Source organism: Pleuronectes platessa, chromosome 6 (genome assembly GCF_947347685.1).
Source record: "Pleuronectes platessa chromosome 6, fPlePla1.1, whole genome shotgun sequence".
Taxonomy (NCBI): Eukaryota; Metazoa; Chordata; class Actinopteri; order Pleuronectiformes; family Pleuronectidae; genus Pleuronectes; species Pleuronectes platessa.
In genome coordinates, this window is record NC_070631.1 from 13336207 (window position 1) to 13348271 (window position 12065).

A 12065-nucleotide genomic window follows, 5' to 3' on the forward strand; every position below is an offset into this window, starting at 1 on the left:
CCCCCCCCCCCCCCCACCCCCACCCTCCACCCGTCTGTGCCCATGCATGCAGTGAGTCTAGTGGGTACTTCCAGGCTTGCATTACCTCAAGGCAAGCATGCTGCGGTCATGACAACCTGCATTACACTGCCCTGATGTCATCACAGCTCTGCGCCCCCTGAAATTGGAGCGTCTTGGCACTTTGACAACTCAGCAACCCCCCCGTCCCCCCCCTACCCCCCCCCCCCCACCCACACACACACACACACACACACTCTCCAACTCTGTGGTCACCAGTTCAAAAACAATGTGTTCCCTCGGTTGCCAATACAAAGCATATTTTCCCAGCGACACTTGCGTAGTTTAATCTAATAAATCTCCTGCACATCCAGTCAGTCAGCTCTGTGTGCACAGTGAGCCACCGACTCCCCAACGTGGCCGGCACCATCTCCCACCTGTTGCCAGACAAGAGAATGAATATATCACACAAGAATTCCCTTAATGACAGATGTGACATTAACATTTTTTTTAGGTCCAAGTACTTTCCACCCACTGTCCATAACTTTGACTTCACAGTAGCTGCTAGAATACATTTCACTCGAGTCCCCCCCCCCCCCCCCCCCGTTTCTGCTGTCTTATAAAATCTGGTGCTATTTCCTGATTTGTATCTACCCTGACCCCCCCCCCCCCCCCCCCCCCCCCCCCCCCTTGTCTTGAATGTCGGCACCACTCTCCCCCGCCCTCGTCCCGTGAAGCATCTCGAAAGAGTTTTGATGAAAACAGATTTCTGCAAATCCACTGAACAAACACAGATTTGATTATATCTGTCCATTCACCGCAAGAGCTTGGCCCCGAACCTCGTCTGCGGTGCTTTTCACAAACGCTGAAGGGTTCCTGAATGAAGCCTGGGAGGGCAGACGTGTCATTGTTCCGACAAAATCTCGAGGTCCTGTGGCAGATTGTGCTCATGTTGTGTGAGGACATGATGGGAGAAGTGAGCATGCTGGCTTTCCACGGTCGCACAGATGTATCTGATGAATTTGTGTCACATTCAATCCAGGTTGAATCAGCTGCAGACAGGAGGCCCAATGAGGTTTTATCTACAGCAGCGAGAACCCATCTCGGCTAATCACTGACATACCTGATAGGGCCCGATGCAAAGCCACCTGAGACTCTGAAGATATGAAAAGATGACCCAGCCTTCATCTTCTCTTTTATCTCTCCGTGTTCGAATAAGCCCAGTTAACCCAGTCTCTAGGTGAAGCCAGAGGCGTCGAAACACTTAACATCCTGTGTCTCCGACTTTAACGTTCTCAACCCAAACGCTGCTATTAGGTTCCACCACTGAGGACAAACATCTTTGCTGCAGGGGCGATTACAATGGAATCCGACTACTGCTTTTATTTCAGACTTCCGGGCTTGATGTGATGTTATGGAACCGCTCGGAGAATCGTGAAGGAATGAAGATGTAATAAAGACCACAAGAGGGGATGATGACATGCAGTATTTTGCCATTATATGTCTTTTATAAAGCAATAAAACAGACTGGCTTTTGAATATATGATATTCGACAGTCATATCCTCAAGAAAAACCCTGTTGTTATTGGCTCGGCGGGTTACGGTTTGGCATTTCTAGCGCACTTTTTCTCTCACATTCTTTCGCTGCCGCTGACCCGATGTTTCTTTCAGCAGCCCTTCAAGTGCACATACCTGCCCGGCCCCTTCCCTTTTCCCATTTCAAAAAGCTCCTCCATCAGCCTTATCCATGGCTTCCTATCATCCCATTCCCTAATCGTCGTAAAAGCAGCAGAGCCCGAGGGGAAGATAAGCTATATGTTCAACACATGGCTTCATTTTCCAGATTTTCCTATGACCTCATGCTGTGACTTCATCAAGCGATTTCTATATGTTGCAGAGTGTAGTCACTGGCTGCACACTTATCTGATTTGCTAAATTTCAGCAGAATAAGTTGCGCGGATTCTGCATCACACTCAAAAGTGTGGTGCTCTGGCTCATTTCAGCTAACTACAAGCCAACAGACATTTCATCAACACTCGTCTGGTGTGTCAGCACTGAAATATCAACTGTTAAATGATTACGCCAAATTGTGGAAAGAATCATCAGACAGGTTATTTCTGTTTATGTGTCTCATCTCCCGAAGGTGTTTTTATGATTTGGTAAAGGGGAGACAGCACAGTGGGGAAAAAGCAAGAGGGAGCTCCTCCAGCAGGAAGGTGGGATTCAAATACTGGCAGGAAACTGTGCAGTGACACTCAATGGCAGCAAGTCAGGTCAATCATAAAAACCAAGGCTCTGACGCCTTTCATTCCCTGTCAACTCCCTGCACCACTGTTTATTTTCCAGGCAAATAATACAGAAATAGCCCTCATCCCTTTTCTGTTCCACTGAGCAACAAACGCACAAAGAATGCATCCTAAATATAACTAGCGATTTTTCACCTTTATGAAAAGTTAATCCAGACCATTGGTTTGACTTGAACATCGCTCTCTGCTTCAGGATGTTTTCAATCTTGAGAAAATGTTTCAACATCTGCAATGACTTGGTTTGTTATAATATATGTGGAGTTACTCAGGCTAATTGCCCGCATGATGGCTAACATATGACCCCATGATCCAGGCTGGGTTGTTTATGTTACTCTCTAGGCTGCGTGACCTATTGTACTCAGGACATCCGCCCAAAGAGCTAGGAAGAACAGGGGCCTCCCACGAATGGGTTACTTTGTACTGAGGGCCTCAACCCATTCTCATACATGTATAAGTTCTGTTATATATTCTGGAGTTACTGGCAAAAGGTGTCGCCCGGCACGCCTCAAACGGGCGACAGTCACCGCCCCACGGGACCATGTGGCCGTCAACGCAGGAAGAGGCACACCTCATCCACTCTGAGTCTCTGAAACTCGTCATCCATCCCAGCGAGTCAATGAGGGTCATTACCGCTCTGTCACAGCCCTGTCACCATAAACAGCAGGAGCCCAGACTCAGCAGCAATAGATGGAGAAGGACACAGCGTTCCCACTGCCATGTTGGTTTGCCAGAACCCTCTACTTACTCATATACTGCATGAGTTGGGCTGCTGCGCCGCTCGGCAGGAGGCGTTTGTTCTAGCATCCCAAACTCCAGAATCAATGCAACATCTCTGTCCCACTAGAAAAGGAGCAGAAAACCCGACCTTCTCATGGCATGAATGGCCAAACTGTTGCCAGGGTTTCCACGGCCTGTTCAGGCTCCTCTCGTTGGGAACTGTCAGGTCGTGCTGCTCAAGGAGCCACATGGGAAATGGGCCACAGTGACATTATAGTAGCCTATACTTCACACAGGCTCCTTCACACTAAAGTTGATCATGATGTTACACAAGCACAAGACATATTTCCACAACTGTGGGTCTAGACACATGGCCTAACTGAGTTACTTATCACATTAACACCTTTGGTCAGGGTCACACCCACACGGCTAATCAGGTGTTAAGACTCATTTTACAGGAGAGGGCTTCATTAAACAAACAAAAATAGGTAGCGGTGCACGTGCGCACAAACACACACACACACACGCACACACACACACACACACACACACACACATAATCCCACAAGTAAGCCACCAAGCGAGATGGCCTTTATGTAAAGGGGAAAGAAACCTGACACCTCACAAATACACTATGGAGACTGACATACTTAATGTTTCATTGGCTGTAACAGGAGATGAGTATAATCTCCTTAAACACCCTGTTTTATGTATGCATGCTTGTTTGTTTATGTCACAGTCTGTGTTTGTTGGCATCTGTCTGCCTTTATTTTATCACCCTCATCACGTTATATCACCTATAACTCCTGCCTCCTAGTATCATGTCAAGTTTTCCACTACGCAAACAAACAATTTACTCCTTAAGGCGCGAAAAAAACAAAAACAAAAACAGAGCATTCTGCGATCGCCGTCATTCTCTTTGGCTCTTTCCATCCTCCTTGAATCCCTCCATCCCTGACAACCTCTTCTAACCCTGTTCTTCCCCCTCTCCTGTTTGATAATGAGAACCAGCCTGATTTGAGCCGTTCCTCAGCAACTTTAAACTCAGGAAACACTCAGATGTGCGCTGAGGTCTCACTTCGATTGTTCCCACATTGTTTGAGGCACGCTTCAAAGCAGAGCAGAGGGTCCCTGCGCGGTGATGACCTGTTCCCTGATAACACATACTTGTATCACCACGTATGGATTGATTATGGCAGGAAAACATATACACAAACCCCTCAGTCGGGTAAATACAGTCCTGGAGTTATTACCTGTGGCTACTTATTTCCATTAAGCACGTCACGTTTGCCTCATTCTCTTTTGAAGTATAACCTCCACTGGTTTCTCTCTCAGTCCAATGCAGCGTTCCGGCCAACCTTAGATTTACACTGCCTGCCACATGAGGCTGGTTTGTAGGTTGATGTCATTATAAATCACAGTGGTGGAATAACTAGGAGCAATCTCCTCAGCACAAACCCCTCTCTTAGAATAGGTCAGACATCACTTATGGTGTTTCGAGAGTTACTAAATGAAATTACATGTGGGAACATATCGTGAGGTGACAGTACATGATGGACAGACTTAGGTCTCAGTGTGGGGGAAGCCTGGGTGTTTCCCTGCAGTGGAAACCCACTCAGCGACACGTGCACGCAAACACACAGATTCGATCGATCAAGCGAGGACTAGGAACAACACTGACATGTAAACACACCACAAGAGGCTCTCCTTTTCTCCCTCTCTCTCCCCACACAGGGAACTATTCACCCTTCTTCTCCCCCCCCCCGCCGCTCTCCCTCTTCCTCGCTCCCTCTCTCTTCCTGACTCGCACGTCGCTCTCTGCTGCCCCTGACACTGCACTCATTCAACCGCCATCTACCTTTTTTCCACCTCCACAGATAAATAAACACCATCACCGTAATCATCATTACGTACGTAGAAAGCATGCACACCTTGGATTGGAGCTTTTCCCCAGTGAAGCTCAGGTTTCTTGATACGACATAAACAAATGGTCATTTTGATAGAAAGCCAAGCAACTTTAAGGTACCATGAATGTGTGTTTTGTGTCTGTGTGTGTGTGTGTGTGTTCAGCCGGGGCCACGTTCCATCCTCCAACTCCAGTCCTCATGCGCTGAAACATGCACACATGATTTCCAACCTGGCTTTACTCTGCCAGGATACTGTTTATGTTGCGCTCGTTCACCATAACACTTGGTTCGGAAGGTTTGTTTTTCTCCTCAGGCTTTTCTCTTTGTCTGACTCCTTGTGCTCACTAAGTGAAATTGATACGCCGCCATTGTCTGTGTGTTTTCTTTTCTCCTTTCTTTCCAGCCGACGCATGTTTCCCTTCCAGTTTTCAACATTGCTGTCTCACTCTGTCCATCTTTTGGGGTTTATGGAGGGAAGGCTCCAGTGCTCAGGGGAGATTTGTATTAACAAGTAGCTGCAGCTCGTAAATCCACCTCTCAGTCATCCTTCTCTTGACTCATGGCTGTTGGTGAATGCTAAACACCTGCACTGCATCCAGACGTGCAGGTACAAATGGCCAGACTACCCGCTATAGGCGACCTCACAGCAGCATTGAGCTAATCTCCTCCCTGTTACCCCCTTCTCCTGTGTATATACCCTCCCTTTCACCTCCAAGTATCAATCAAGTGGAAAGCACACAGCCGACTACACATGGCAGCTTAATTATATTTTGCCTCGAGCACCAGAAACCAACTATTACTCCTTTGCTGGGATATCACCTGACCCTGACCTGTTTGTTGTGTGTTTGTGGTAATTCGATCAAAGACAGATTTATTTGGGACTGTGCACCTCGTGAAACCCGATATCAATTTAACTTAAAGCTTGATATTGAAGCAGGCCACTGCCGCAGAACAAACCCCGTAAAATTAGGCTGTAATGAAACAATGTATACATAACATACATGTAAAAACAGACACAAAGGCAAGAGGGGGTCGACAGACATGCCAGTGGCTCCGCTGAGGCTGATGGAAACCTCTTCAGTTTGGCAGGTAGGTTATTTGGTCGTAAACCAGTGGTTATGTGATATTTGACCTGATGACGGCCCAGGATAAGAAATAAAAAGGATGTTACAACTCATCCTGAGGGGCACGGGAATGTTATGACAATCCATCAGATGGTACTCAAGACATTTCAGCAGTAAGTCAAAGAAAAGTTGAAAGAAATGTCATGATTCATCATCTGGGGACCATAAATGTATCTGTATATTCATATGCATACGTATGCGAAGGATATATTAGATAGAATAGAAAATTCAACAGAGCGAAACAGACAGAAGACAGCTCCACTTTGCTCCTCCATTAACACAGTAATGCCGTAATAACTAGAATAGCATTCAGAACGGTAGAGATGTTCGTGGTTCGATTCCTGGCTCCTCCAGTTTGCATTCCAAAGTGTCCTGAGGTAAGGTACTTTACCCTAAATTGCCTCTCTGCAGTTTGGTGTGCGATAGAAAAAGTACAGGGTATAAAAGCACTGTATGACTGTGTGCATGAGAGGACAAATGAAAGTTGTTCTGTGAAGTGCTTTGAGCGGTCAATAACCATTTTCCATTACCTTTTAACGCACATTCAAATCTACAAGATCTATACCACATAGGACACACTCAGAGATATCAGTCCCTGAAATATGCTTACTTTTTAATCGAGATGAGTCAATTCTTGTCTCACAAACCTAAAGAAAGTCAAAAAAAAAAAATCCTGAATAACCCCCCGTGACCGATTTCATGCCAACAATTAATGGGTTCCCTCTCAGCCCATCCCTCCAATAAGTTTCATGGAAATCTGTTCGGTGGCTTTTGATAAACAACCAAAGGGGAGAAATCACAGCGACAGCAACAATGTCAACAGGACCTTGATGATTACAGAAAGAAAAGTCATCGTTCAATGGACACGCCAGTCGAGACAGCGTACCTGCAGCTGTCCGAGCCCCTAAAGAGGCAGCAGCCTGACAAATGTGTTCGTTCATTTAAACACATTCAGGGAAACAGATCCACCATAAAGACGAAATACGTGGTCACGGTTCTACATCCTCTGTGGGACACACACACACACACACACACACACACACACACACACACACACACACACTTTGCAGGTTGCGAGCCCAGATGCCGTAGGAGTTGTTGGCTGACTTTGAGAAAGTGGAAGAAGTGCAAAAGGGCAAAAATGTGTCAGTGCTGCCAGTTTATCCCAGAGACCCCCGAAGAGCACAGAGTACTATTCACCACATCTGCATCTCCATCTGCATGCTCACTACTCACACTCACACTATTCTAAACAAACTTCCAGGAAAACATGCTCCTCACTCGTGTACACACTCTGTGTACACACACGACCACAGTGCCTCCCACATCCATCAGGTTGTGTGCGTACGGTTTGTTGTTTCTGGACGACCAAGGCACCACAGGCACAATGTTCCTGATCTGTGCACTTTACTCCGTCGTGATGTCACTGGCGTCAATCAGTTCTTGTTTTCTCTCTCACCGAAAACTGACAGAGGCGCCGCCCCCTCCAAAATGTACCTTTGCCCCCTTTCCTCCGTTTCCTCCTATAACCCCTCTAATTCCTTCTCCTCATGGTGTCTGTTTTTCTTTCTCCAGGATGTAGATACAGTATTTTCATTCCACTGCCGCACATTTATCTTTTATGCTTGAATTACAGCCTACCCTGTTTTTCCTGTTCCCAAAAACTTTGTTTGCTGCCGAGGAGATGCAGGATCTCTGAGGCTGGATGGTAGGTGGTGTGCGTGTGTGCAGAGGAGAGGAGGCAGGAAAACACTCAGGCGGAGAGCTTTCAAAGTTAGTTTTTGCTTCAGCCTCCCCTGATAGATGGTTCAAATGGCACATCCATGAACACAACTCTCATTACTGGATCAAATCTAAATCTAAACATCTTTCAAAGCAGCTTCATGTTGAAGTTACAAACCGGGAAAACCCTCAATTGTTTAACTGGTTTGTCATTCGCTGATTTTCTCTCTTTTATCTCTTCTTTATATATTTTTTTGTCTCCTCCTTTCTGTCAATATATTTATTTAGTTGTTTATGCCTCCTCTGTTATCTGTACCTTTGCAGTGTTTGCTGTGCACACACAGAATACACCAGCCATCTGTCAGAGCCCCTTTAAACCAGTTAGGGAGCTCTGATGGATGAGCAGGAAAAAAAAGGGAAATAAAATCAGTGAGGGGCCACAAAGAGAAGAAGAAACAGATCAGTTTTCTTTCCCCCTTGTTTTTTTACAGCCACACAGCAGTTTTAATATATTGGACTGCTTATTGCACCTGCCTTAAGAAAATATATATCCTACACCAAAGTTTTCCTATGACACTCTCTTACGGTATTTCCTTATAAGTCTGTGAGGGATGAGGGTCTTTGCCGCAGGAATGTTTTGAAACTGAAAACTGAAAAGACACAAATGGAATCACGAAGGAAAACATCACAACATGTGATGCTGTCAACGATCTTTGTTTCTGAAATGGTTCGAATATTTTGAAGGCGATTGATTGTGACATGTGCAGAGCAAAAAAAAAGAACAGCATCAGACATACAGCCTGGGTAGCCGGTATTCGGAGCAAGTAATCCATTCAAAATGCTTGGATCCCTCCAATCCCCAGGCCTGCTGTCTGGCTCCCAAATCACATGTGCATGCTTTTGTTCTGTCTGCGTTTTTCATGGTGTAACTGCTCCTGCATGCCCACAAAAATATGCAGTTGGCTGTAGCTGGCCAGAGGCTGTGTAACTTTTATCCTCTTTTCAACCAGCTGAAAACCTCATGTGATCCATCTGTGTGCGTGAAGGCCGCTGGATCCGATTTGTCTTAGCGAGCTTCCATTAACATCCAACTTGGCAGCGGGAATCACACGTCTGCCATTCAGCTTATTCATCTACGTCCTCCTCAGCTATTAGAATGACAGAGCACTCACAGATAATAGGCTGTGTTCCTCCGTGAAAAGTGGCCGCGGCTATCGCACTGTGACCATATGCAGAGATTGCCACGCTATGATGGATTAACTCACTCGCTCAACGCTTAACGCTTTGAAAATTCGTAAACAGATTATGTTACGGACTATCTGTCTTTTGAAGCCAGCGATCAAGTAAACAACACACATACTCAGGACGCCTGCGCTCTCGAGCAGCCGGGTCTTTTTGTTTACAGAGATCATCTAGTCGCTGAAAGGCCACAAAGGCACAGCTCTGCGTCCAGCCAAAGTGCTCCATCAATAAACATATCTGCACTGCCCCACATACATCAACACCTGTGGTAAGCTACATTTGAAACATTTGATCAGCTCTCATAGTCTCATACTCTAGCCAGAGCTGCACTTTTACTTTGAAAGGGAACGAAAGCACAGGAACTTTAAAAGGCAATGTTGACATTCAAAATTCAATAGAGCACAGATTTTCAGTCAGTGCTCATTCAAATAAAGGAAGAGAATCGAATTATGCCTAAAACGTAAAAAATTCAATGAACTAATAGTTAATTAATGGTGTCACAGCGCAGTGCAACAACTCTCTGTTTACGAACAATGAAAACTGTTCCCATTAGTAGCCAGTGTGACAGCAAACTGGTTCTTCATCGTAATGGACTGGAGACAGAGAAGAAAGGAATATATCGCACGTGAGACTTTCATGAATGAAACAAAATATGCAAGCTGCTGCACCACTCAAGGGAGGGGAGGAAATGTACGTGTTAAAAAGTAATTTGGGCTCGAACTAGGCACTTATCTCCTGTGGTACATGTACTTTCATCCAATTAAAGAATGTTTCATCTCTGTGGCTTCCTGTTAATATTACCTTTATGCCCCAAATCAAGTGGAATGTGTATTTTTCACAGTCAGTGTGGGGTTTGCAAACGTGAGTCATGCCTGTAGCCGCTCATGGAAAACCTCTCTGAGAAGTATGACAGTAATGGGGCCTTTGATAGAAATAAAACAGCACTTTATTGGCAAAGTAATCTCCAACTGTATCTTTTGCTGGTTATTACGGATTCACACAAAGTTGAAATCCCAAATTCTTCATCCGTCTGTTATTCACGGCTCGACTGAGAGTTAATGTTTCTCTCAGATGTTCCTTAGCTTCTCTTTGCCAGTTTTGTCGGACCAGGTGTTGTTCTGCGCTCGCTGCGTTTTCAGCCCGAGGTTTGACCCAGTTCAGGTTGTCCAGCAGGAAGACATATGGCTCTGTCGGACTTTCTGTTCCTTTTGAGTGAAACTCAGTCAAGCCTCGTCCATCCCCTTCGAGGCCGATGGTAGCCATGTTTACCGACATGAAAAGTGAGCTTGACTGAGTTACCGCCTTTGGATTCAGTGCGGTGTATTCCAGGACATTCTCCATCTTTCTATTCCCCAGGCAGAGGAGTGCGGCGCTTTGTTGTTGTTTTTTTAATCGCCGGTGCCACAGTTCCACGAGACATACATCTCTGAGGAGAGTCTCTGAAAGGTCTTTGCAGACGAGACTCTCCCTCTCGAAGCAAAACAGCTGTCAGTTTTATTTCTGGCACAATACGAGGAGCTAGAAATAAGCCCCAACATGTGGGAGAATGTCCGGCAAGAAAACTCACGGGAAAAGAAAGGTTGTCATACATTGAGATATTTTAAGTCTCTGCATTCCTTTCAGGCCCTGGTGTTGCTCTGTGACCTAACATGACATGCAAGATATGATCTACCTGATCAAACCTGAAAATGGTTTGTTTTGTTCCATAACCTCAAAACCTAAGGTCATTTTATAATCCTGCCGTTTCTCTTAGTTGCACCTGCAGCCTCCCTTCCCTATTCTCTTGCACATCAGTTGTATGACCTAAGCTGTTAAATGAACAAAGTGGATTAATGTTGCTGCTTTACTGCTTTTTGTGACAAAATGTCCTCCAGGACCGGAGGAGTCAGGATAATCATATTAGAGTGATTCTCAGGGAGCTTACTGCCCCACCTCATCAGCCGCGGGACCAAATGGTTCCACTGATCTGATGAGAACCTGGCGGCGCCGCGGGAGGTGTCGGCCAGGTTCGCTGACATCATGGGACAACTCCGACTCCGCCAGGGATCAACGGCTTTGGGCTAGACAAACAGAGAGTGGCCCATGGGTGCAGCACCTTTTCAGTGTTTGTGTGTGTCGGTGCTGCAGGGATGGGGGGGGCAATGCATGTACATGTAATGTACTTAAAATGTACTTAGAATGTAGAACTACAGCTTCCTTGTTGGCTGCAGCTTGTAGGGGAAAAAATAAGAGGCTGCTATAATTTACTTGTCAAAATAAATTTGGATATATCATCGCTATGTATTTGAGTGTTTGGCAGGATTTTTGTCAGCGTGTCTTCAAAGTTTGTCCAGGTGTGATGGAATTTATGAATTCACTCCCTGTGTTTGCACCTGGGAGTGTTTGCGTGCATGCCATCTGTATTTTCTTACCATCACGTGTGTCTGTGTGTGAGAGTCTTCACATTAAACCATGAAGACAGCATGTGTGTCTTTTTTCTTTCTTTCTTACACTAACCTCTGCTCTGTGTGTAGCCAAGGGCGTGACCTGCAGTCGTCCTGCTGACTCAGCCAATCGGCATTCCTGGATAGGTGGAAGTGCAGCAGCCCTTGTTCATTGCTAACAAAGGAGATGGAAGGAGGAGAGAGCAAAACAGAGGAAAGCTGTGAATAAAAACACGAGTTGTGTGTATCGATGACTTACACACGGCATAATCATTACAGGGAGGGAATGTGTTTCTCTGTTTATCTCTCTCTCTCTCAAACACACACACTCACACAAACACACACACACGCACACAAACATGCATACACTTCAAAACAAGTTTCCACATACATATGGACATGCACACACACTCTACATAATGTGCATAAGCAAATAAACAATACTTTCTCTCTACCTATCTGTTTATCTTCTCTCTCTCTCTCTCCCCCTCTCTCGCTCTCTCCCCCCCTCTCTCTCTCTGTCTCCTCTCTCATACACACACAAACACACACACACACACACACACACACACACACACACACACACACACACACACACACACACACACACACACACACACTTCATAG